Here is a 5,568-nt window from a genome sequence, read left to right as displayed (position 1 = left end):
AAGGTTTATCATTTTGGGCCTTTGCTTAATAAAAATAATACAAAATTACCAATTTAAAAATAAGTATTAAACTAAATATTACTAAGAATGAAAAAATAAATCACATCAAATTATTGGAATGTTGGTGATTTGGAAATGCTTGTATTTAAATGCTTCTTGATTGTATGCCCTCGCTGGTTTGGCTCAGTGGATAGAGTATTGGCCTGCAGACCAAAGGGTCCCAAGTTCAAATCTGGTCAAGGGCAGGTACCTTGGTTGCAGGCTCCTCCCCAGCCCGGGCCCTGGTCAGGGCTCGTGAAAGGAGGCAACCAATAGATGCGTTTCTCTCAAATCAATGTTTCTCTCTGTCTTTCCCTCTCTTTTCCACTCTCCCTAAAAAATATCAATGGAAAAATATCTTTGGGGGAGGATAAATAAATAAATAAATCACTTCTTGATTGAATGTGGCTTCCTCTCCCCATCTAGAAAGTTCCATAATTCCTAAACTCTTCCAGAATTTACAGGGACCCATGCAAGTGAAGGGCTCTGAAACTTAAAACTTTGTTAGCTTCACAATAAATTCACCTCTGGACATAGGGAAAGCAAAAACAACCGATGTCTATTACTTAATAGCAATTTTTTGTTTTGTTTTAAAGAATGGTGATCTGGACATATATCCAAATAACTCTGCTCAGGCCACCGCGTCTGGGGAACCTTGAGTCTTGGCAGAACAACTGATCATCATTTTGTACTTTGTGGCACTGGCCAAACCCAGCTGGATTTTTGCTACACTGATTTTAACAGCTCTGCACTCACGTAATTCAGTGCTTTAAAAGGCCATGTTTTATTTGGCACTGATGCTTTCAACAAATTTACAGGGACCGTTGGCCTGAGGAGTCAAAAGCTGAACCTGTTCTGCCTCAGCTCCTGGTCATGTCCTAATTTCTTCCTTCTCATCTACTTTTTCTCCAACCCCTTACTTCTCTTCTTCCTCCGTCTCTTCCTCCACTTTTCCTTCTTCCCTTCCCTCTTCCCCCCTGATTGTTTTGACAGATCTTTCAGTTCAGACAGTACATCACACATGAGGCCTAAATTATGAGCAAATTCCACTGACGTCAGGCCATTTGTACATCCAGTGAACTTGGCTCGGTTTTTGGCATTTGAGCTGTGTCCATTGGAGACGCAGACAAGTGCCTTCAGGGCAACAGAGGCATTCCAGATGGTGGTGTTCAGATAGGCTCCCCAGCACACTGCCTCCCATCTGGGCCAGCACTCTGAATGCCATAGGCCACTCTCAGCACATCCCCATAGCTGCTGTTGACTCTTGGAAGCAGCGCAGCAAACATACTGTGACTTATCAGGGGAAACCTGCAGATGATTAACTCTGAGCCCATTATAAGCTGCATTTCCATCCAAGCGGACTCCAGGCTGAGGGTAAAAGGAGGGTAGGCGAGAGGGCAGACACAGTGGAACACCAGGAGTTTGGCAGCAATTGTAAATGCTTTCCCCAGCAAAGGAGACATATCAGTAGGAGAAACAAAACATTTTGAGATATACAAACTTGGGTTCAGGTGCCTGCTATGTCACTCATTACCTGTGAGAACTTGAAAAATTGTGGTGGATATCTGTTCTTTTCCACACTGCTACTTCTGGAAACAGCAGCTACTCTCCTTTGGGGCACTGCTTTCCTACTCCATAAGGCTCAGAGCTCTGTCCTCCTGACCCCAGCCCCTCCCCTCTCCTATCCCTCAGTGGTAGTATCCAGCGGGGCCAATGACAGTGTCCTACTGTCTCTGTGCATGATAATATACCTTACAACTCCAAAATGAGGGAGGAAGGAAAACAGCTATCACTCTAGCTAGGCGAAATGGAGACATCTAAAGTTAAACGGTTTGCCTCCACTTCCCTGAACCACTGCCACAGCTACCCAGATTTATGGAGGCAATGTGGGATTACACATATGTGAATTTTCCTGGCAGCTGAAGATTATTCTTTCAAGGATTAAAGGACCTCTTTTTTTCTGTTTAAACATATTATTCACAGACTTTTCTGAAATGTTTAACACACTTCCCTTACTTTATGAAAGATACCACATTTAACCTCTTCTGGATGGCAAGGAGTCATCAGAATGACTTGTTCATTCTGTGTGATAACATAGTTTGGGGCTTTTTTTTTTTTTTTAAGTTTGTCCCACTCTGCACTTCCTAGCTCCTTCCTGCTCACCCAAGCACCACAGGGCGAGCTCCCCACAAGAATGAGCTTCATTCATAGCCAAAGCTCTGATTCTCTTCCTGTCTTACATCTCCCTTCCTGATGGGTTCTTGCATTCCTCTGGCTCTTGAACTTCTGTTTGCTTCCTGCTTTTAGTCCAGCAGTCTCCCCCCTTAGATCTCACCTGTGATTCAGCTGCTCTGTAACTGACCTTTGGTCCTCTTCCTCATATGCCATTCTGCCTTTGCCCTTGGGCCCTGTTCTGCCTCCAGCTGGCACTTGTACTGAGCCAGGCTAGGGTCCCATGACAAGGGATCAGATGCTGGTGTTCCTGTTGCCTTTCACATGGTTAAATGGCCTGAGATCATTTACTTCAGGGACAAACAACCTTACACACCACCATAGCCCTTAGAGTAAGACAAATATCTGGGTGTGCAAGAAGGGTTACAGCAGATATTCATACTGCGGCAGGGGGCACATTGTAATCGGGCAGTTCAGATATCAGTTCTCTGGGGAGTGTCAGTTACCATGGTTAATTGGGTTATAGATGCTTTGTTGGAATGGTTACATTTCCAAACCTGACAGCTAGGTTCAATTGCTGGTCCCTGTATTGCCCAGGCCCAGCTTCCTCTTTTTCTCTCTCTGCTGACTCATGAGTACAAGCCCACCTAGCTTATACTAGTAACATCCTCTTTCTGCTTCTACAGACACAGCTTTTCATCTCCATAAAAAAGACATAAAGATGAGTTCGTAAAACATAAAAATGTATGTACATACATGTGGAAATGGATCTTACCCTTTGTAAGGGTTAAAGGCAGCTGGCATGCTAAAAATATTCTGAAGAAATGGATGCTCTTGGGTAAGCTATAGGAAACATTGCAAAAGATAAAGCATGCAAAATTTAATGTACAAACATCTCAGTTCCACTTTAAGAACTTCAGAGAATCCTGACCAATACCATGCTCTCAACAACCCTCTGAGAAGCTGCTTTTTGCCTGCTTCACATGGAGCTGGTCCATCTGCCTGTCTAGCCACAAAGCACAGAGGAGACCAGGCCGGGGCCCACCTTCAATATGCACGCAGAAGCTTCCTCCTCTTTTCCCACCCCTCCTGCCCAATTCTACTGCCCCTTGCTTTGCAATCCCATGCACACTTGAACCTGGCCCCATGTCAGAATCATCCTCAAACCTGGCCCCATGTCAGAATCATCCTCAAACCTGGCCCCATGTCAGAATCATCCAGAGAGCAGTTTAAGATTTTTGATGTCCAGGCCCAACACAACCGATTAAGTCAGAATTATGGGTGGGGGCCCAAGCATGAAATTTCCCCTTAACATTTTATTGAGAAAAACTGCATACATACAATTTGCAAACACATGTATCCATCACCTAGGTCATCCTTTTAGCTTTTATTCTACATGTCTATCCATCTTCTAGCATTTTATTAACATTCCTCTAAACATCCATTAATCCATTCCATTTTTAATACATTTTAAAGTAAATTAATTACTAGGGCTTATGGAGAGGGGAGGATGGAAAGTTAGTGCTGTATGGCCACAGTTTCTGTTTGGGGTGATGAAAAGGGTTCAGAAATAGATAGTGGTAATGGTTGCACAGTATTGTGAATGCAATTAATGCCACTAACTTGTACACTTAAAATGATTATCATACAGACATTATATGTGCATATAGTACATATATGTATTTTTAAATCATAATTTTTTAAAACAGTAAATTGCAAATAATGATATATTATTTCCTGAACTTAGTGTGTATGTGTTTCGTTATTATTTCTTTTTAAAGATATGCTTTTATTGATTTTTTTAGAGATAGAGGATGGGAGAAGGATAGAGAGAAAGAAACATCGATGAGCCCCCTACTGGGGATGAAGTCGAAAACTGAGCATGTGCCCTGACCAGGAATGAAACTGGTGACCTCAGCCACACCAGCCAGGCTCGTTATTCTTTATACTGTACACATATATTATAGATATTGCTGAGTAGAATGACTTTTTAAATATGCTTTTATTGATTTTTAGAGAGAGGAAGGGAGAGGGGTAGAGAGATAGAAACATCATTGATTAGCTGCCTCCTCCACGGCCCATGGCCCCTACTGGGGATTGAGCCTGCAACCAGGGTACATGCCCTTGACCAGAATCGAACCTGGGACCCTTCAGTCTGCAGGCCAATACTCTATCCACTGAGCCAAACTGGCTAGGGCATTAAAAGAATGAGTAGTATTTTTTACTTGCAGGATAATTTTACTCCAGTTCTATCAGGACCACCTACTCTTTCTCCTTCACCTAGAGAAAATTTACCTTTCTTAAGGAATCAACATAACTTCCCCACTTCTAAGGAGTCTCTGTCTGGCTACTGCAGCCACCATTAACCTCCCCTTCTTTTGAATTTGCTTAACCCTACCAGACCTGAGGCCCTGAACCTAACTGTCCCCTATACCTGGGCTCCTGAGCATTAAAGAGAAAAAAATCAACATGATATAGAAAAATGTTAGTTACATGCAAACAAGTGGTTAGAATAAGATGGAACTTGGAGACATTGTAGAAAATAGGTACTAGGCAAAGTACAGAAAATTAGGTAAAGCAGTATGGCAGCAGATTCGGAAATTACCGAAAAATCGGTACAGCGGTCTGGTAGCCTTAATATCTTTGCCATTCTTCGTAGACCAAATTAAATACTGTCTTATTTCATAGCCCTTTTCATTTCAGATAGAGAGATAGCCTGCTTGCACTCTCTCAGACCCATCCTCACCCTTCCCAGGCTCAGCTCTCACAGGCCCTCTTATTCTTTGGCTCTTGGTACATTAAAGCAATGGGAAGCACCATCAAAGACTGAAAGCAGAGGAAGGGAGAAGCCAGGGTATTTCTCACTCTTTCTTTCCCTGCTTCCTGTGGAATCTGGCAGGGGCCCACTGGACAGCCTCTCCCTTCCTGGCCCCAGGTCTCCCTTGGGCAGTTCCCCTCATGGTTCTAGCTTCCTCTGCCTGTCAGTTCAGGCTTCTGGGCTCTGGTAGCACTATCTTCTTCCAGTGTCACCATGGAACAAGGGGAGTGACCTCCTAATTTTGCTAAATCTCTGGGTTGCTTCATCATTCTTTATTTGGCTTCTTCACTCTTCCATTCATCTATGTGACTAATCCTCTGTAAAAATAAAATGTCCTGTTCTCTGAAAGACCCATTTATTTTCCTGGCTACATCCCAACTGATACAATGTATAGTGGAAAGAGCACAAGCCTGGAAGCTGGAGGGACCTAAGTTTGAGTCCTGTTACTTACTCTATGAATTTGGACAAGCGACTAAACCCCATTCTATAAACTGGGGGCTATACCACCTACATCATTGGATTACTATGAATGTTAAATG

Source organism: Cnephaeus nilssonii (genome assembly GCF_951640355.1).
Source record: "Cnephaeus nilssonii genome assembly, chromosome: 13".
Lineage (NCBI taxonomy): Eukaryota > Metazoa > Chordata > Mammalia > Chiroptera > Vespertilionidae > Cnephaeus > Cnephaeus nilssonii.
Note: the sequence above shows the minus strand (reverse complement) of the source record.